We start from the raw sequence: 22,335 nt of genomic DNA, 5'->3' as shown, positions 1-22,335 counted from the left end.
ATTCCATTTGATGTCTACTCAGCATTTTAAAGGGTTAATTTTCCAATCTGTCATTACTCTTTAGAATTAAACAGTTTTTTTCTGTTACTGTGCCTTTAGGACTGATTATACTTAAATTACCTCTGATATAATTTACTGATTCTTTAAAATTTTTAGAGTATTTTCACTGCTGTACTACATAGTACATCAGAGCAACACAGGTAACTCTTGGTCTTCCTTTCCTGGGGCAGTCCTGATGAGAGCTAGTTTCATCATAACATTTTTGATAGTCTTTGCGCCTGCACTTGTAATTGTTTTCTTTACTTAGTTGAGAAGTTCTTGCCATGATATAGATTAGAACATTACTTAAATATGGCTGTTCACTGTATACCAACTTTTCCTATTCACACCTTTACAACTGATGCGCTAAAACACATTAAGAGGCAATAAATTCAAGTAATTAACTCTTGACAATTTCAGCACAGCTGTTAACTGAAAGCCATTCCCGGTGCCTCTACCTCATAAAACTGACTGAGAAAATCCAGCCAAGATGTGCAAAGCTGTCATCTTAGCAAGAGGTGCCTATTTTAAAGGATCTAAAATATAAAACATATTCTGATTTTTTTTTTTTTTACAAATTTTTATACATATATATATTTTTATTAAATATATAGTTTTGTAGTTTGGTTTACTTTAGTATTAATCTACAATGCAGACAAAATAATACAAAAATACTTTATTTAAGGTGTGTCCAAACTTTTGACTGGTACTGTATATTAATAAAAATAAATTCAAGAAAATATATTAAGATCCCCTGCTTTATATCAGTTCTGTAGTTTCAGGTTTGTTACAGACAGTCCCTCATATGTGTTGTGGACCTGCGTGAAGTGCTAATAAAACAGGGAATGAACAGCAGATTTATGGAAACTTTGGTAAGTGGAAGTTTGTATGTGTCAGGAACATAAGTTAACAGGTTATCTAACTAGCTAATGTTTTGCAGTTTTTAAACTAGGTTATCTTATTAGTTAACTAACTAAGCTAACTAGGTTAGCTTAGTTAATTAACTAATTAACACGGTGGGTTAATGTGTTGTCATTTTAGCTAGCTAACGATAACACTAGCTATAGTTAACTAGGTTAGCTAACTAGTTAAATAACTAGTTAACGTTAACTAACTAACTAGCTAATGTTTTGGCAGTTTTAGCTAGTCAACGCTAACACTAGCTAACTGGGTTAGCTAATCAGTTAGCTAACTAACTAAGCTAACTTGTTAAATAACTAACTGGCTAATATTTTGCAGTTTTAGCTAGCCAATGCTAACGCTAGCTAACTAGGTTATCTAACTAAGCTAATGTTTTTAGCTAATGTTAGTTAGCTAGCTGACTAGTTAGCTAACTATCTAGCTAGTGCTCGCTATCAGTCTAACCTAGTTAGTTAATGCTAGGTAGGTTATGTTAGTTATCTAACAAATACAATTAGTTTGTGAATAATACAAAAGGGTCTTCAAAAATATGAGGTGAGATTATGATTTTTACTTCTTACATATCTAACCTCTTTCAATTTTTATATTTGAAACAGACAGCAGCATTTAAAGTGATGTGCAAGCTATTTTTTCTTTTACATTAAAACACATTTATTTATTATTATTATTTTTTTTACAAATAGTAAGCAATGGCCTTCAGCCGCATTAAACATTAATTCGATTCCAGCCCTAGTTAAAGGACATAAACTGTTTAATCTGTATTCACTAAAATATTGATATTTGTATTCATTTAATTTTGACAGTTGGAGATTGTCAAATGCTGGCGTGTTAAGTGTTTTTATCAGCAGGGTGAAGAAAGCTTTGGTAAGTAGATGTTTGTAAACTTATATGTTATAGTATATGCTGACACAACACTGTCTCAAAAGAAATACATTTTGCCTAGTAAGAGATACTAGCAAACCTGCAGTTCCTAACATAAGCTGTTGTTTGCTGAACAAAAAGCTGTGATAACCTTAGATAAATGTTGTTTGTATTTGACTCTAGTCTGGGTGGACTACTGGTTAAGACACATAAATCGTTAGTTTGTGAATAATGTGTAGCTGAAATGGTAGTTTGCGATTTTCTCTGTATTTTAAAATGAGATTGTTGTCTCACTAATAATCAATTTATATTGCTTTTATAGATTTCACCAGCATTTCTAATTCTTTACAAGATTGTGCAGTCTAGTGGTTTTGTGATTAAGCCTGTCACAATAATGATGTTGTCCAAAAATGGAGCAGAATTATTAAAAAAGTATGCTAGATACAAACAAACAAATGTGGCATACTGTCATTCCGAACTGTTATTATTGGAATAGTCATTATGTAGTAATAAATTAAAGGCTATAATTATATAGTGCTTTTACACTGTCATGATATCAGTGGCATAACATTTGCCAGTAGTCTTAAAATGACAATAATACAATTTATTGCAATTATTTCTAGGACAATATATCCAGTATGTCTTAAAATAGAAAGCCACAGTGACAGACCTGTTTGTGACTAATGAATGAAAATTAGAACAATTCTGTGCACTTATTTAAACTGAAAGAGCTCACACTTCTGATAGCACAAAAGAGAAAAAGAAAAAGGGAAGCTAGAAGGCTCTCTGCCTGAGAGACCGCAGAGCCTGTCCTGAATCGTATGGTGCTCTCTCTCTCTCTCTCTCCGGGCTCGAGTTCTTGCTGCTTATTAAGATTTCAAAGATACAAATGGTAGTTCAGTAATTGCTTTCTTGAATCTGCCTTTAATAATTACACGTGGCAAAGCGGTGGCGAAAATTAGAAAGGCAGAGACTAATGGAAAACTAGATTTTTTCACTGAATTAGAGAGCACGACGATCCATATATTGACAATACATCAAGATGAAAGAGATCAGGAAAAGTGTTTCGGACTGTCCGGGAAAAGGGAGGCAAACTGGGTGTGATGCAGTGTGGCATCCGCCGCAGGGGCTACTGGGTGAAGAGAGAGAGAGAGAAAGAGAGAGAGAGAATAAAACGGTGGAGAGGCATCTGAGTGAATCTCGATCTATCTATCTCTTTCTCTCTTTTCACAGATTCACTTCAAGGGCTGGTGTTATCACTGCAGATTGAAATGCTCTCTCTGTCCCTCTCTCTAAAGGAGTTCTGTGACAGGGATACATAATCAGCCACTGGCAGAGCTTTCATTAAAACCTTCAGGAATAATGTACGTTTGGAAAGTATTGACCTTTTTTTAGACAGCTGAACATCAGATAGACACAGCATTTTACATCGGGCAGCAGTAGAAACTATCAGGATCAGTATTATCAGTAGTATCTATAGTAGACATACTTCTTTGTGATAACATGCAGAGAAAGGAATTAAATGACATTTAGTAGTGTCATCATACATAAACAGTGTCATGCCAAAAGATAGTAAAATGTGTGCCCATACCTGCATACTGTAACTGTAAGTGTTGAGGTGAAAAATTGAACACTGGCCAGTGTGCTCATGGCAAGGCGATGTGAATTATGAGAGTTATGGAGTGAGGCCTGATATAAGGCAGTAGATGGTACTCAATCAACTTTGTCACCAGTGTCCCACAAATAAAAGGCATTACCACCATCATGCAAAATACTTTAATGCCAGACAATTCAAGCTTAGGCTCCTCAAGTTTTCCAAAAGCCTCTGATCTGTCAGTCTTCTTCTCACGTCTCAAAACTCAACTTTTTTTAGACCTGCTTTCATCTATAAATAATGTAATGTTTTTAATTATATCTCTCCTCTTTTTTATGTTTTAATGATTGTTGGTATACTGTATGTTCTTACTATATTGCACAGTACAGTATATGTTTTATAAAAAATGTATTATTTTTATAATAAAAATGCATGTAAGAAAATATGATATCATATTGTATTACAATATTTTGTCTTGCAATACTGTATAGATTTTCAAGTATAATTTTCAAGATTTTCACAGTATAATTATTAGTTCACATGTAAAATTTGGTGTCAGACAGTGTTTTAGTTTAGTTTAGTGTTGTGTTTAGAACTTGACCGCTAGATAGCACTGTTCTTATTGCATTAAAAGTGAACTTTGATTTTGTGTGTTTTTATACTATGACAGTAGTTTTCTTCTGAAATTTTATTTATACTACCGCAGTATGATAATCGACTTGCTTGCAGTATCGCAAAATGTTAATTTGTAAGAATTGTGTATTGGCCAAGTTCTTGACAATATGCAGGTCTAATTATTAGTAAGACTAAATAGCATTAACATGCTCAGTGTCACACAATTAAAAAAATACATTTTGCATTTATGCAAAATTCTAAAAAAGATTGTTTAGGTTTAAATGAGTAAATTTCTTAAAAGGAAGTGTAGTCACAACCACTGTACTGTAGTATGAAATTTCCTTTATTAAATACTGTGCTTTTTATTTATTACTTTGCTTTTGCAGGTCGACTTCTTCATCGGATCTGTCCGGTTCGTCGGTTGACGCAAAGGTACAAATTGCATGATTATGATGTATCATGTTTCGGGAAAGTCTCTTTGTTCGGAGGAAAAAATCAATAGCGAAGCTCCTGGAGCAGCTCTTTCTCCCCTTTACATTTCCAGATAGGGATGGCTCTGGAATTGCTGATTCTACATTTAGAATGACAGTGATTCATACCATGGTGCTGTCCAGTTAGGCCGCTAACTTATACCTGAGGGTCCGGCACTGACATTTCATCTACAACTTTGGGAAAGGTTAAGGGCTGGGAGGCTACAAGCTGCAGGAAACCTTTACCATCGACTTATTTTTAGATGTAGTGCAGGAGTGCACCAAACCAAAAAAACACTCTTTTCTTTTTATTTCATGCTTTGCTCTGTAGAGTTCAGGCCTACTTTACGAGTGCATGATGAGATTCTTTTCGAGTTATTATAAAATAGCATCTGCTGAAGTGAGTAATGGCTATATAGCTCTGTTAGGTTGCATCAGTTTTACAGGAAGAATTGAAGACAATAAAGTAGGCTTGACAGTGTTGATGGATGCTGCTGTACTTGCTAGCCCATATAATGTCTGTTGTGGGCATTATGCCATCAGTCCATTACGTGGGTAGATATTTATTTCTACTGGAGGTATTATTATGTTTATTAATTTACTCCTTGTTGTTGTCTAAGTATGTAACTGTATATAAGATCAGATAGATGGTCTTGGCTTGGGAGAAAAACTATTTGGTGCACAAATCTTGATATGTAGAGTCATTTTATATACAGTTGTGGCTGGGGGTTTAAATTCTTTTATCATGGATGTAAAAGTCATGGCAAAATTGGGCTTTTGGGGATTTTTGTAAAGTATGTCTGGTACCACAACTCCAGAGCATGATGCTACCACCACCATGCTTAAGGATTGGTACATTGGTTTATCTTTACTCCTACAAATATATACATACCTTTGGACATCTTGACCGAACAACCCAATTTGGCAACACCTCCCAGTAACATGTACTTTTGTAGAACTAATGATCTTATTATCTGCAGTTCTTTAAAAAAAATCTAAGATCTTGGACCTGTAATACTGTATGTTGAACAGTCCAGTGAGTGCTGTAAGACACCACTTTTTCTTTGCACACAAAGAAAACTACCAGCTGTAGTCCATCATTATTATTGACAGAAAGTAAAGTTCAGAGGCCTTTGCCTTGGCAATTTAAAATACTTCCATCACCACTGAATTAATAATCTGAGTGGGTTTATGAGTATTTTTATCCTGTGTATGATTTTATGTTTAAGCTCCCTTGGCAAGATGACACATTCTGTCATTTTTAAATTAGAATAATATATTTTTAAGTTCTTTCAGGTGTATCCTCAGATTTTCTATGAGGTTTAGGCCAAAGGACTGTGAAGATTCATAGAGAAGCTCCAGTTCATGTCTTTTCTGTTGGTCAGTGGTACATTTTGAGGTAGAGTTTAGATCAGGGGTTATTAACCAGTTGGCTGCAGTGGTATTCTAGGGGGTTGTTCACCAAAAAGGTAATTCTTATTTTGTGTTTCCCTAATTTAAGATATTCTGTAAATTATTGTTTTCAGAAATGAAACATTATATTTAGATTAAGCATGTTAATTTAACAGGTGAATAAAAAAGCTAGTTACATTAACATTAGTGGTGAGTAAAACATTTAAATCTTTTTCTGAGATTTGCTCATCGTGGATAAATAGATAAAAACAGAATATTTTGTTGTGCCTATCAATCATTTTGAGAAGCTAGACTGATTGTGGAGCTGTATTTAGTTTGATTTTAAGTGGTTGGAAAAACGTATTTGTGGTGGGTTAAGATTAGCCATGAGTTGCAAAAGGTTGGGAACCCCTTGTTTAGATCATTGTCATGTTGTAGAAGCTATTTATTTTTCAGTTTCTTTAATAGAGAGTCACTGCCAATGACATGGGCAGTTCCACTGCTTCACAGTTGCCAGTTTCTCTTCTGATGAAAGCAGATTCTTTTTCTCAAAGCATTCATTTGCTTTTTGTGTCCATTGGTTTTTACTACTGTTTACTACTTCCATTAACATGCGTTTTGTATCCAGATAATATTTGACCGGATTTTGTTTACACTTTTCATTAAAATGCATCCCCAATATTACTTTCCTGTGTACAAAATAGGCATATACTGCCTTTCAGATTTCAGATTTAAGATTTAGAGTTTTTTAAAAGAGCTCATGTTATGAAGCTTATGAAGATAGAGAGAGAACTGGGTTGCTTTGCAAATAAAGTAAATAAATAATAAAACACAATCATCTAGAAAAAACATTATAGTTTGAAATTTAAAAATAAATACATAATCAAGCATTTGCTTTAAATACTGATTATATCTAAACAGCTACTATATCTACCAATACCCAAGTCATACTAATATATTATTAACAGCTCTGGAAAAAATAAGATACCACCTAAAAATGATAAGTTTCTTTGAATTTACCAAATTAAAAACCTTTGGAATATAATCAAGAGAAAGATTGGTGATCACAAGCCATCAAACCAAGCTGAACTGCTTGAATGTGTGCACTAGGAGTGGCATAAAGCTATCCAAAAGCAGTGTGTAAGACTGGTGGAGAAGAACATGCCAAGAGGCATGAAAACTGTGATTAAAAAACAGAGTTATTCCACCAAATATTGATTTCTGACCTCTTAAAACTTTATGAATATGAACTTGTTTTTATTTGGCGTCTAAAAGCTCTGTATCTTTTTTTCTGCAAATAAATGCTCTAAATGACAATATTTTGATTTGGGAGAAATATTGTCCGTAGTTTATGAAATAAAACAAAAATTCTTTCTTTTTTCTCAAACATATACCTATAAATAGCAAAATTAGAGAAACTCATTCAGAAACTGAAGTGGTCTTTTGTATATCTCTACTGTTTACATAATAGCACCACAGTGTCTGTTTGAATGTTCAGTATATTGACTCCTGAAAGTTCATGTGTTAGCTAATTGGATTAGTCTTGGGTGTATGATCCTGATTTACTCTGGGATTGACTTTATTTACGTTGCTGATCACCCTAATCCCTCCTCTCAGATCCGAGAATCTGTGGCTTTTTTCCTCCATCTCCTCCTCCCCATCCCCCCTTTGCTTGACCTGTGTCCTCTTGACCCCGGGGCACTTGAGCTGCATGTTTTTGGGTTGTAATTAGGATGGCCAATGGACCCTATGTTGACCTTGGTCCCCCTGTTGGGAACAGGCTGGAGACAGTGTCACAGGCCTTTTGTGTGGAAAAGGGGAAAAAAACACTGGCTATGGATTGGTCTTGTTTTTGCTGCTGGTCTTTAATTGCTGTCTGCTCTAACCCCACAGCTTGCTCCTTTTTCATCATTACAGTCCACTGCAGATCTCTGTAGTGTGCTTTTGTAAATGCGTGGGACGATTATGTTTATCTAAGCCTGGTGTGCTAAAAATTTCTTAACCTAGGAACATCATAAAATTGTTCCATTTTGTGATTATACACATTTCTTACATTGTATTTTACTGTTGTTATCCACATATAGCATTAAAACAAGTAAATTAAATCTAGACAGTTTTAATAAGTAGAAGAGGATATATTTTTATTGTGACTTGCCGTTTTTGAAGTTGTTTTGCAAATATATATTTTTTCTTAATGTAAAACTAATTATGGTACACAATATACGCAGATACGCAGTGGGGGAGGCAGGGGGTAACATAGACCCACCTTCTAAGTTGTAACATAGACACAACTTCACACTGATCACTTGATGTAAAGTTTCTTGAACACCTTTATTGTTCAGTGTGTACAAGGTAAAGATAAAATATTATAAAAATACTAAATAGTGCAGGCATAATCTACACATATACTATACATTAAAAAATAAGAGACCACTTAAAAAGTATGAGTTAATATGATTTTACCAACTTAAAAACCTCTGGAATATAATCAAGAGGAAGATGGATGATCACAAGCCATCAAACCAAGCTGAACTGCTTGAATTTTTGCACCAGGAGTGAAGGCATAAAGTTATCCAAAAGCAGTGTGTAAGACTGGTGGAGGAGAACAGGCTAAGATGCATGAAAACTGTGATTAAAAAACAGGGTTATTCCACCAAATATTGATTTCTGAACTCTTAAAACTTAAGAAATATGACCTTGTTTTCTTTGCATTGTTTGAGATATGAAAGCTCTGCATTTGTGTCATTTCAGCCATTTCGCATTTTCTGCAAATAAATGCTCTAAATGACAATATATGTATTTGGAATTTGAGAGAAATGCTGTTCGTATTTTATAGAATAAAACAAACTCAAAATATACTTATAAATAGCAAAATCTGAGAAACTGATTCAGAAACTGAATCATCACCGCTCCTTTAGCTTATCAAAGATGAAACATTATTAATTATAAAATGCTAATTCACTCTTTGTTACATTATATTACACATTACACTATTTCAATAAATAAAACACTTTTCAAACACTTTTTAAAATACAAACTATTCACTGGCTAATTGTTTCTGTGAATTAGGATTAGATTTAAATGTTATATTATATTTTTAATTAGCCCCACAGGCTCTGTTTATTGCTTTTTAAAATAACAATAGATATGTAAATACATAACATTGTTTTGTAAAATAAATGTATATAACAGCTATATATATATTTTAATTAATATTTCATATAGTTGTTTGCCTGTTCACAAAGGCAATTCTAGCCAGATGCTGCAGGTCACAATTATTATCACCCACTGCACTGTCCACTGTGGGTGCTAATAGTGCCTTATGTGATGTGTTCTCGGTAAACATGTGACACTGTGAATGGAAAATGTTAATTGTCTGCAAATGCAGGCCAAACATTTTGTCTTTTTTGTTTATGTTTAATATGATCAAAGACTTTCGCAGTCTATTTTTTATTTCATAATGACTTCAAGAGAAAAGCAAATGTGCCATTACTTTAATTTTTCATTTTGATATAAACCTGCCAACTTCCACCTTTGACCCGTCATCATGTTTCTCTTCATCTATACTTTCTGCGGGTTCTCCTTCTCATCCTACACTAGAGAAGCCCTATAAGGAAGCCATCCATGTCCAGCACTATGACCACTGGCTTTCTCCAGGCTGCTGAGGATACTTACATCCACCCTCCCCCCTCGGCCAGGGTCTGGCTGTGAGGTGGTAGCCAGAGGCTGCTTGAAGCATGAGAGGTTGTTCATCATGGGCTGAAGGGTCACCCTCCGAGTATTTATCTTGTAAGCAGCTTAGCTCTACTGGAAACTAGGCTTGTCTCCAGTTTGTCTTCATTCAGGCCCAGCCATTGTTAATGACTGTCACTGGGCCTGGCTACCTGTCCAAATACTTCAGACCTCGGGACAGGCCTGAGGTGAAAAAGAGAGAGGAATAAGAAACAGTTTTACCATTTGTAAAGCGTTCCAGAAAAATATTGAATTTATGGCCACCTGGGCTGTGTGTCATATGATAAGTGGCTGCAGATTTGTGATTCAGCTGCAGTTTAGCCATTATGTTTATACATTTATTAAATCCTTTTTTTGACTGGGCTAGCAGTAAATCTGTGTATTTAATTTATTTTAATAATTATGAAAACATTCTGTAGTATTATTTGGGACTCAATCCATAAAAAAATATTTACTATTTATTATATAGTGGCAGAGCAGACTGAAGTGCTGTCACTATGATTAGAGGTTTACTGGTTCGTATCCTGGGTCATACTGCTTGCTATCAGCAGCCAGAGTCTGAGAGAGAGCACAATTGGCCTTGATCTCTTTGGCTGGGTAGATGGTGCTCTTTTCCCTCAGCACTCCTAAGCCCTGTCCAAAAGGAATTAGTTTCTCAGTGGCTCCTGAAGTAATTTGCTCTTTTATGGGGGGTCCTCTGTGATTTTAATAAAATAGCTATTTGTCCACTGCCACGCACCGTAATTACACTTTGGGTGCGCATTTACACGGAGATCTATGTAAACACAACAGCAAGTGGCAATGGAGGAGCTACTGAATTCGATGCCATGTGACAGAGAAAGCCAATAAACTCACTGGTCCTCCTGTTTTTGCAGTACGGATACAGGAGCTTTATCACTGAGTAGAAGTGTGAAATATTTTTCACACACGTCCTCCTGAGAAACTAATCCCGTCCGGATAGCGCTTCAGTGTGATTTTGGTCAGCACAGGCATCTGTTAGCCATAGTATTGGAGCTGGGGATCCAACACGTTCCTCTAAATGCATTGGCTATCCAAAGTTGCTGCATTAGCAGCAGTTGGAGAAGAGGTGGTGACTGGACTTACATGTAATTTGGAGGAAGTATGTGCTAGTCACATTGCTAGTGATAGGAGCTGTTCATATAAAAGAGCATTGGGTAACTGACCTTCCTTAGTTATATATAATTTATTTTTTTACTAAACTTAAGAATACAAAATGGGCATATCACGGAGAGTGCATTTAATCTCACTGTATTCACTGTTGTTTGAAACTTAATTTTTTTGCCTTTTCTTCTCCTTTGATGCTGCAGCAACGCTATTCTCCTCATGTGGTCATGCTCAACCATTTCTATAGAAGGTTCAGTTGCAAATTATGGCCATATTATCTGATTTTGTGTGAACAGAGAAATCATCCATAATATTTAGGTGTTTTTGGACGTTCTCAGTGCTCTCATTCATTTCCCTTCTCCTCAGCAAACATCTTGATGTAAAAGCTGTTCAGGTTGAGTCTCATTGCTCCCTATCGGATATGTATCGGATTTTAATACCACATGCCAATTGAAAATGTCAGAAAAAAGGAAAAAATAGAGATACAAGATTTTTGCATGGCAGCAGTAATATGCTTGAAAATTAGAAAGGATGTTATTTGAAAAGTTAAACTAGTTACGTAAAAATTTAAAAAGTAGATACTATTTAGTTTTAGTCTGTGTTCCAACAAGCTTAAGTTTATAGTATTACAGCAATTTTTAACAGAAGTGTAAAGTATGACATTCTCAAACATATTGTATAATTATAACCTAAAATCATGTCTGCGCAGTTTGGTTAACCCTTGTGTGGTGTTCGGATTTTCATTTTTCATCAAATGATACTAAACAAATATTTTTTCTAACTCAAACTCATTGCCATTGGCTCATTTTTTGTGAAAAACATATATCAAAACACATTTTCAATAAACACACACTGTACAACCCCCCCCCCCCCACACACACACACACACATTTATATTACATACAGTATGTTTGGCCAAGGGCTAATAAACAAATTTTCTACTCATATCTTGAGTTTAATTCATTTTCTTTTACATTTTATTAAAAAACTTATAAAAAAAATAGTAGCACTTTTTGAAAGAAATGTGACATAAGAAAGGTAAAGGGAAAATATTAACCATGTAAGCTGTTTATATTGCTTGCAATTTAGGTGAAGCAAGCATGTGAAAAGCATTTTAATGTAAAATTGCTTAATTTTGCTGAATTAAATACAAGTAACAAAGTAAACGAGTAACAAAAATATGAACACCACACAAGGGTTAATTTGGACAAATGTGAATACAATTATCACACTCAGAACAAAACAACAGCTCGAAGAACCTCAGTAGGAGGGGGTGTTCCATCTGATCCCAAACTGAGAAAATAGATAGACAGAAAGACAGACAGACAGACAGATAGATAGATACTTTATTTATCCCAAAGGGAATTTAGTAGAATGTGATCCAATCTCGAGCAGACCCCCCAAAAAATCAGATATACTCTTCATTTTTCAGCTAAACAGCTCTTCAGGTGCAGTTTAACTTGATTTATTGCCCAGATAATTAATATGGCTATTAACATATGCCATCCCTGCTGTATTTACTTTCTTGCAGAGCAGAGAGAATGTGCTCATGTGCACATGGTTTGTTGAGATGCATTTTGTTGTACTTGTGGTTTTCAGATGTGAAAAAGAACTTGTTAAGTGATTCATACCAGAGCAAAGCAACTATAGGTGTGTAAATGCCTTTAGATACCAGATGTGTCCCAGCTCTTTAAGAAATTTTCTTTAACTGTTTTTTCCATGAACTGTCCCCTGAGAAGTTGAAGCCTAAGCTTAAAAAACTTACAACATTCTTTTACACTTTAATTAGTGTTTTTGTACCATTTCTACTTGTTTTACAATAAACACTATGTCCTAACAAACCCAAACAGACTTAATAGTAGAAAATAGTGTATAATTATCTACAGTATTATTGTGTAATCTCCCTTTAGACCATGCAGAGCAGTTTACAGTTTCCATTGCATCCAAATCCCCAGCACCTTCCTTCTGGTTCTGAGTTGCAGTAAGTTTTATAATGGGCCGATGCAGGTTGTGAGGGGAGCACAGAACACACAGTTTTTCTTCTTCATTAAGTCCAGTGTGAGGAGTGTTAAATAATATTAATGACCGGGATAGTCATTATTTACCTCCGTTTGCACTGGCTCAAGTGATTTTATCGATCAGCAAGTGGGAGGGGGCGAGGCCCAGTATAGCAGATTATTCTGGCCTGTGATATTATCAGCAGCTTAAATAAGTTGATTAGCACAAGCACTATCTTTAAATAGATCTAGATGATGATGTTGATTGGGTGGAGCAGAGCACCATCCATCTTTTTGATCAGCTAATAACTGGAATCCATCACTGTTTCTATCAGGCCTCCACTCGCCCCGGCTCCCCGCTCTCTCTCTCCCTCTCCCTCTCTTTCTCTCTTTAAAGTCTACAGGTTTTTAGAGAAGCTTGCCCAGGAATGTAGGACAACATAGGCTGTGCTGTTATTTGTCAGCCGACTGTGAAACTAGTTGCCGTGGTGCTCCTCCGATCTTCTTGAAGAGGAAAATGTGAGTTCTCTTTTTCGTGTGATACTAAGAGTAAAATACAACATGGCCCTAATGTTGCTGATGGTACTGTGCATTTATATAGGCTGATATAACTACATATAAAGATGATATGTTGGATCTTATTAAAACCTCTGAAGCTCTAAAAAAAACTCATAATTACTATCAAGCAATAAAAAGTTATTTGACTTTGCATGATTTAAATATGTTAAGAGGTTAAAAATAAAAAAGTTAAACTTTCATCCAATCACTGAATGCCTTTATGTGAAATTTACAATCAGATTTTGCAGAAAAGTCAGTAAACCCAAAGAATAAGATGTGACTTTTTTTCTTTGACACATCGAGCCACAATAAGAATGTACATCAGCTAGAAGATGAAGATACCATTTAACTATAAAAAATCTCAAATGTAAGATTAGATATTACATATAGAGCTCTGGAAAAAAAAAAAAAGAGACCACATCAGTGTCTGAATATTTTTATAGGTATATTTTTTAGTAAAAATTATGTTTTATTCTACCAACTACTGACAACATTTCTCACAAGAAATCAATATTTGGTGGAGATACCCTGGTTTTTATTCACAGTTTCTGTGCATGTTCTTCTCCACCAGTATTACACACTGCTTTTGGATAACTTTATGCCACTCCTGGTGCAGAAATTAAAGCACTTCAGCTTGGTTTGATGGCTTTTGATAATCCACCTTCCTCGTGATTATATTCTAGAGGTTTTCATTTTGCTAAAATCAAAGAAACTCATTTTTAAGTGGTCTCTTATTTTTTTCTAGAACACAATGCTGAAGTATAAGTTGTTGAAAATGTGTTGTGATTTTGTATTGTAAATTGCTTAAGCTCTAAAAAGCTCATTTTCACTACATGCAATACAAATGTGAATTGACTTTGCATGAGGTAAAAATGCTAAGAGGTCAAATAAATGTGATATGTGAACACAACTCACTGAAAACACTTTCATCCAATCACTGAATGTGTTTAAATGCACTTCGATTCAAATCTGATTTTTTTAGCCAATAAACCCACAGAAAAAGATGTGACTTTTTTTAACACGTCAAGTCTTAAAATGAACATACATCAAGAAAAAGATGAAGATGAAACTTGAGCTGCTCAGTTAATTTAACTGAATCCGTTTTTTTTTAAATAAATTTTTAAAACTAAGTCTCTGAGCTATTATTGGTTAAATTCCTCTTAGTAAACAACTGTGCACAATCGTTCCTGCCTCTCAGGTAGATTATGGTATTATTATTTTTTTCAGTTGTGCTTTTTAATACTTTACTGAACATATTTTAGTACTCTGAATTATACAGCATTAGTACTTAAAACTTATTCCTGTAGGTTTTAGTTTACTGTTAAGTTGTTTACTTAAGAAACTCTAATGTAACAATTTGTCTATAGACAAGCCCCCAGCAACTATTGATATGGTTTGTCTTTTTTTTTTTTCTTCAAAGCTGGGAAAGGCTTTTCTTGCTTATCCGACTGTGAACGGCAGAGGCTGGCTTAATTTGATTATACACTTTGTTAGGAACAGCAATTAATGTACTTTCTCTGGCTACTTTTTTTTAATGGCTTCCCTACAATTAATACACTGAATCTTGTTAATTATGCTCTCTTGCTCTCTCACCCTTTTTCATTCTCTCTCTCTCTCTCTCTCTCTCTCTCTCTCTCTCTCTCTCTTTAGTTATTTATTTATTTTTTGGTTATTGCTAATGGTTTCATAGATAGGGGTAGGGGTGTAAGGTGTGTGTGTGTGTAGGGGGGAGGGGATTGTAACTGGACTGTCAGGTAGAGAAAGCTCAGCAGGGCTGAGGCTCTCACAGGAGCCCATTTATTCCCCTGTACAAGCCTAATTATTCCACTCCAGGCTGCTACAGGTAGAGACCACCTTCATCCTGGCCGGAGCAGCGTGCCTCCGCAGAACCAATAGGAAAAGATTAATTGTTTGCTTTGTTTGGTGTCCCGCGGGACACGGGTCACTTAATAAAGAAAAATAATTCCCTCTTGCTCTTGATTCGTTTTATTTTCCTGAAACGCTGGTGGACACCGACGCTGCGCCGAGCTTTGTTCTTGTTAGCACATTTGCCCATTTACCTTCGCAGCAGTCCTGAGCGCACGAGAAAAGCGAACACGATAAATAAAAGAGGATTGATGAGGACGCGGCCCAGTGTTAGTTTACGAGTTGTATCATCATTTGTTGTCTATAAATCCTCATTAAAAGAGGGTAAAATTAAACGGCCTGCCCATTGTTCTTAATTGTGAGGCAAGCATATTAGTGAGGGCCTCCGCTGAAAGGAGGCGCAATTAGAGAGCGCTGTTAATTGACCATCGTCGCATGTGCTGAGTGAACACATCATGCTGGGAAACGCATTAATGGCAAGCAGTCAGGAGCTTGAAAGTGAGGGTCAATAAAATGCACGCTTAAATGCAAATGACACTGTAACATGTCAGATAAGTGACCTTTCCTGGACAAAGGACAGCCTTGGGACAGTGGGTCAGTGTTTCTGGTGCCGTGTATATGTCCGAATATTTGCAGCTAAACTGGACACATGTAGTGTTCAGACTGTGAAGCGTTCAGACTGAAAACTGAAACGTGTAATATGTTTAGTTTTTTTTTATTATAAAAAATAAAATTATATATATATATATATATATATATATATATATATATAAAAGCACTGTTCAGAAACTGGTTGCATTTCATTGGCCTTCAGCTTCTTATTAATTCTAATTAAAACTTTTAATTAATTTATTTAAAAAAAAAAAAAACATTTCAGTGTTCCCAAAACACTTCACATACTGAATAGAAGACTATAAGGTCTGTATTATTATTATTCTATTTTTTTTTCCAATTTACAACATTTAACATATTTCAACATTTTAACATGCACATATTGTGACACAGTAATATACTGATTTTTGTTTGGTTTCTATTTACTGTGAAGCAATAAAGCTATTTATTTTATTTGTATGTAGTTGTTAATGTTTGTAGTTTAGATGCATGCACTGAATGTTTATTGCACTTTAGTACTTATTATTAATTTTATGTTGCATTCTTATTATTTTATACAAAATCAGAATCTTGAGAAGTTACTGATGTTTACAACTTTAACATTTGTTTTGTGGCAGTATTATATTTTTTATATTAATACAGTATTTTTCAGTGTTTTGTCATATTGCCAAAAAATTCATTATTGCAAAAATGCCATAATATTTTTTATATTATATTAAGGCCACACTGCCCACCCCTAATGCAGACACAGTCTTAAATAAAGGGGGGGGGGGGGGGTTGGGTCAGGGTTGAAGGGACAGTGGAATGTGGTGCAGAAGAGGATGGTAGGAAATTAGTAACAAGATGTGATGAATGATGTAGCAAATATGATAAATGTGACAAAAAAAGAATATGAGCATATATACGTGCAAATTATTAGTTAATATTACTCACCAATAAGTGTTTATGCTTGTATAAGTTTACATAGGCTACTCTAAAATAAAGTAGCGTAAACATGATTAATATCACACATCACTCTCAGTCACACAAAACTATTTGACAACACCACCACCAATCAGCTAAAATAATTTTGTATCATTTTAATTATTATTGCCCCTAACACCCATCAAAGAAATACTCTACTCATTATCACAAAACAAGGATTCTTCTTCTTTTCCGTCTGAACTGTAAGAAGAAGATTGATGCCGGATTGCAAAGTGTGTGACAGTGTAATGTGCTGTGGCATGCAGCTTTGCTTTATTAGCAGAAGCTTGTTATTTTTCTTTGGCCGGACTGGGCGGGCGGAGGGCGAGAGTGTGAGGGGGACCCTAAGTGTGGACAGGCGTTGATAAATGCTGTCGTGCGCTGTTGATGCAATTCATTTGTCAGCGGCGTGAAAAAGGTTAATCAGTATTCTCCAGCCAGGTTACAGTGCTTCTCTCCTGCTCCAGTAATTGTGCCTCTGTGCTCCCTCATCAACCAGAGCCTCACTGAGTCGGACAGAGCGCGCGGGGCCTCCCTGCCAAAGAGCCACGATAAATTATCTGTGATTGGGTGGAGATGATATACATTTCCGATCATACATGAAAAAAATAAATAACAATAGAAACGATGCAGTGAAAAATGTTAAATACAAAACTAACAGGGCGAAAGAGAAAAGAAAAAAAAATCCAAAAACCAAAGCCCAAATGGTGTCAGCACTCTTTCATAATTTATATGGTGAGTATTTCATACACGGGGCCGGATGACCGTGCGAAAGAGAGGCGAGGAAATCAATGGAAATTCATATTTCATAAGACCATAATTGCGTTTGAAAGTGTGTGGTAGTCATTTGTTTTAGAGGACTGCACAGCGGTTGCTTGATGACAGTGCCATACATTTGAGAGCTAGGTCTTATTTCTTCTCCCCTGCCCCATCCCTCCTATCTTTCGATCTCCCTCCTTTCATCTTTTTACAGCTACAGCTGTTGAAAATAAGGGGAGCTCGTTGTCAAGAAAATTGCACTTTTTTTTTCCTAAACTTGACAACGTTCTATCATCTGTGAAGTTATCGATTTGCCAGTGTTTTAACCATCAAACTGGATCTATTTGAGTGACTCTGGTTTTTAAACAATTTCTTTTGACAGGCCAGTCGTCACAGCAATTGCCCCACTTTTAAAGACAGTATTTCAATTTGTGGACACCACTCTGGCGTACCCTCCACCCTCCCACATCCTCCTTTGAAGGGGAGAGAATCAGACTTCCAAAGGGCCCCCATGGTAGACAGAGTTGTCATGGAATAGTGGGGTGGGAGTGGGGGTCTTGCTGGTGGTGGTGGAGAGAAGGTGGGGGAGAGAAAACGAAGCAGCCTCGGTTTTATAGATTGCTGTTAGGTCAACAAAACTTTGGCAGCATTGATTAACTTGACAGTGAATGCGGCAGTACATTTATCACTAATAGCCGTGCTGCAGAAAATCTAATAAGAGCCAAACAATCCCCCTGGAGCTGTAACAGGTTCGGTGTGGCCAGTAGAGCATGCTGCGGAAATATCCGCCTCTCCGCGGACGCCGCTGTTGAGGGGTCAGGCGAGCGATGATGCCCTGCAAAAAAAAAAAAAAAAAGATCGCTGCACGCATCATCTCATCAGGATCCCTTCTCTCTCCCCCTGCTTACACACAAACACACACACTTACACACCGTGTGTGATGCAATCTAGACACCATCATCAGCAGGGTCACATGCTGTGTGCATATCCAGTGTATATACTGTGTGCGTTGAGTGGGAAATGGTTAGGGATGCGGATCAGGATGGGCATGGTCAGTAATTGGACACAGAAAAGTACATTCTCCTCACCCTGACTGCCTTATCTTCTTATCAGGGTGCTTAAAAGAGTCCAAGTGGGTGTTAAAAAAGAGAGAGACGGAGAGAGAGAAAGAGAGAGAGAGAGAGTGTAAAGGATTCAAATTTTTTATGCCGGAGTGGAGGGAGATTTGCATGTGCGGCTATAAAACACTCGGGCCGCGTGTCAGAGTTTAGCAGGGAGGCTAATCGATTAGCTGTCACCTGGGCATCAGGTTCACTCTTAGGATTCAATTTTTTTTTCCTCGCCCTGCTTTGCATACGCCATCGATCGGGCGGTGGGGTAAACGAGCAAAAAGCGTGGAGGCCAGAGGATGAATTGTTTACTCGCATAAAAATAACCTTTCAATAGGGGAAGATGCATGGCGCGGACTTCTGGTGGCGTTCTGCTGCCCCAAGCAGATGGCATTCAGCTGCTATTGATCCGGCCCCTGCAGGCGAGTGGGGGGCAGGCCCTGGCCAGGGCACAGAGAGCAGAGCTGTCCATCCTCGCCGCCTCCCCGGACCATCCCTCAAAACAAAGAGAGACACGATGAGAGAGCGCATTCGATTCCGTTTGAATATCGGCCGAATGCGTGAAAGCTAGAAATAGTTCATTATCCTGTGGCAGGCCGTTTATGTCACAGTGAATTTTGAAGCTTTTCCTGTGTCCCACGCTGCAGAGACACGAAGCCGCCTGTCTGGGCCTGAGTATCGGCAAAAACTTGGCGATACAATAGGTAGAACGATACAGGGCTTACTATTCAATATATCACAATATATTGCGATAAAGGGGTGTGCCATAATACCGCATCATACACAATATATCGTGACACGATATGATAATAGTGATAAGGGCATTTTTTATGTATATATGTATGTTTATGTGCGTGCACTAAATATTGTGCTCTTAAGTATTTCTGTATCTTTTGCTATATTACACTATTGGTATGCAACATAATTAGTTTTACATTATTTTTTTTGTTTACAAAATCCGAATTTCAGATTTTTTGCTATAGTAGGTTTCTATAGTAGATTTTATCTCTCTCCTCTGAAGTTGCTGTTTTGAAGATAGATGTTTTTCATTGGACAGTGACAATATACAATATATGTGTTTTTTAAAATCGTTTGAAATCAGAACTGATCTAACAAAATACTGAAAAATATTGGATTTATTAATTTCAAGAATTTACTACTGTAACAAAATAAATGTTAAATATGTGTTGTTTTAAACATTCAGTAGAAACAAAAAATTCTGTAATTATTTTGTCTATTCTGTAAACAGTAGTGATTTACAAAGACTCTTATTTTGTATAAAACAGTATATTGCAAAACTAATACAAAATAGTCTGCTTTCAACAGAGACAAACTTATATCACAATATGTATTTTTTAACCTTTATAAAATGTATGACAATATTATTTGGTGGGAAACAAAATAGTACTCCTCTAATTAAAAAAAAAAATATCATAATACAATATAATATTAAAAGTACTATATATTTTCATACACCCCTGCTGTGTTTAAGATGACTATCTAATTATCTAATCCAGGTGAGCACCAACGATACTACTGCAGACGAGCAGGAGGAACGATTAACCCCTGGCGATCAGCACACAGACAGACAGAGGTAAATGGAAATGCCTGAATGGAAATCATCATACTTTATGTGGCAATAACGAGGCCCTGATTCCGGGATCAAGTTAGCCACTGCTCAAGGTCCATTGTTTCAAGGCTGAGTGGTCTTTGCAGCAATAAGAGCAAGAGTAACCCCCCCCCTCAACCACCACACAACCCTTCCATGTCTCACCGTCGCTGGTCTCCCCCAGCTCCAGCCTTCAGAGCTAATTAGTTTCAGAGGGAATGGGAAAGGGGGCTCCAACCAAGCCCTTCCCCAGCACAGCAACCAAGTGTAGAGGAGATGCATTAGTGAGACAAATACGGGGGAAGGCTCAGCCCCGCTGTAAAACTGCGGGAACTACTGTCGCGGAGATGCATTTTGGGGGGTTACGCACAACATCAAAAAGCATCAGATCCCACCGTCTGGAAAATGGGATCGGACACGGCAGTCCGTTTTAATCTCCAGCAGGTGAAACTTTTCCATGTGTGGTATCCCTGAGCCACATCCTCTTCCATGTGCAAAGATGTCTCTTTTCTGATTTAATAGATGCACCCAGTTTTCCACCTTTACTGTAAGTTGAGGAGATCTAGTTTACGTCTGAATGCAGAGATAACTCATGTTTTTTGGTAAAATGTGTTGTTGCACTATTAAAAAAACAAACAAAAAAATAAATGATGAAATGCGTTCTTTGGAGCAGTGCCAAAGAAGACCTATTTTTGGATCTCTAAAGAACCCTGTGACAATGCATATTGTTTTAGCTTTATCGTAATATGGGTATGCACAATATTCATATTACAGATGGCATATTAGAGTTTATTAATGGTTGGATCCATGTCAAAATATAGTTTGAATTTTAAAAAATCATCAATATTAATATTATGTCTTTGTTTTAGCGTCTTACTTTTCAACATTTAATAAACAACAGATAGGGTTGCCTTTTCTAGATTGTACATTCTTAAAAAAGTATAGTTCTTCATGCTCAGAAAACCATCTGCAAACTGCATTTTTTTAGATTAAAACGGAAACGTTCTTTTTTTATATATACATTATTTAACATGATATTTAAATTTGTTTTATCATGATCATATGTATAATAGTATGATGATTTTCAACATTTAAAAGAAAAAGTGTCAACATTAATTTGTAAGTATTTTCTTAACCCTATCACAATCATTTAACAGTAAATGTGGTTTTACAGTTGTTTTTTTATGTTGTTACTAATTGACATTATTTCAGCTACATTTCAACATTGAGGCTGTTGTCATGTGCCAACTGGAATGTAAGGCAAATGTTGCTGCTTGATACAAAAGCAAATAATTTCTCCTGATTTTCATTTCAATGTCATGCAATCCTATTTTCAATGGATTGTTCTTTAATAACCATGACTTGAAGGCTACATACCAAATAAAGTCAAAGCCAAGAACCAATTAGAAACCTATAGCAGGGTCTTGGATTCAAATCTTCGATTTGTTATATAATTTGTTTTATGATTTGTTGTATAATTTATACTTAGAAAACAAGTTTGAAAAATTAAAAACAAAAAAAGCTACAATACAAGATCTGCTCATCAGTCTATGTCAGTTCAAGTACAAGCTGTGGTTAAAGCTAAAAACAAGAATAAACCAAAGTGATGCTGAAATTGAAAAAAAAAATGGTTTTATCCTGACAATATTTCTTAAGAAAAACAATAAGAAACATTTTCACTATTGGTCTCACACTTTTGGACCCTACTCACTGGCTATATATGTGAGAGTTTTTGATATAAGGATTAATTAAGTCTCGTCCTGGACTACATTTCCCATTCACCCAAAAAACTCCATTCAAAATGCTGAGTAGTTTTATGACCAGGCTTAACCCCTGTCCCTGACGCTGACCCTAAGCTTGTGCAGGTTGATTTGTGGGAATATGCATTAGGTGAAACATGGTGCCACACACACCACAGAACATCTGCTGGTAGTGCCCTGAACTGTCTTGGGTGGGAGAGAGAGAGAGAGTGCTTCCTGCATGCCATCACCTGATTTATTAAGCAAGCCATTATTTTCTGGGTTCTGAGATCCTGCGTCGCGCTCATGATAAATGCGGCGCGATGCATAAATTTAACACAATGGCTCTGGCATAAATGCTTCATCTTAATGAT

At 36.2% G+C, this 22,335-nt stretch overlaps 1 long non-coding RNA gene across 2 annotated transcripts; it reads left to right on the top strand.

Moving 5' to 3' along the window:
• The first annotated feature begins 801 nt into the window (after positions 1–801).
• LOC111192642 (uncharacterized) lies at positions 802–21,136 on the top strand. 2 transcript variants are annotated; one of them, XR_002650053.2, is made up of 5 exons: positions 802–911; positions 1,764–1,824; positions 3,055–3,185; positions 4,417–4,462; positions 20,131–21,135. It is a non-coding gene; the product is annotated as an uncharacterized LOC111192642 (long non-coding RNA). The 2 variants fall into 2 exon arrangements; XR_002650054.2 differs by lacking the exon at positions 802–911 and adding an exon at positions 1,257–1,494 and having other exon boundaries at positions 20,131–21,136.
• Positions 21,137–22,335: the final 1,199 nt, after the last annotated feature.

The sequence above is a fragment of the Astyanax mexicanus genome, chromosome 12, assembly GCF_023375975.1.
Source record: "Astyanax mexicanus isolate ESR-SI-001 chromosome 12, AstMex3_surface, whole genome shotgun sequence".
In the NCBI taxonomy this organism is placed as follows: Eukaryota; Metazoa; Chordata; class Actinopteri; order Characiformes; family Acestrorhamphidae; genus Astyanax; species Astyanax mexicanus.
The sequence above is the reverse complement of the archived record's forward strand: the minus strand, read 5'-3'. Positions and strand labels throughout refer to the sequence as shown.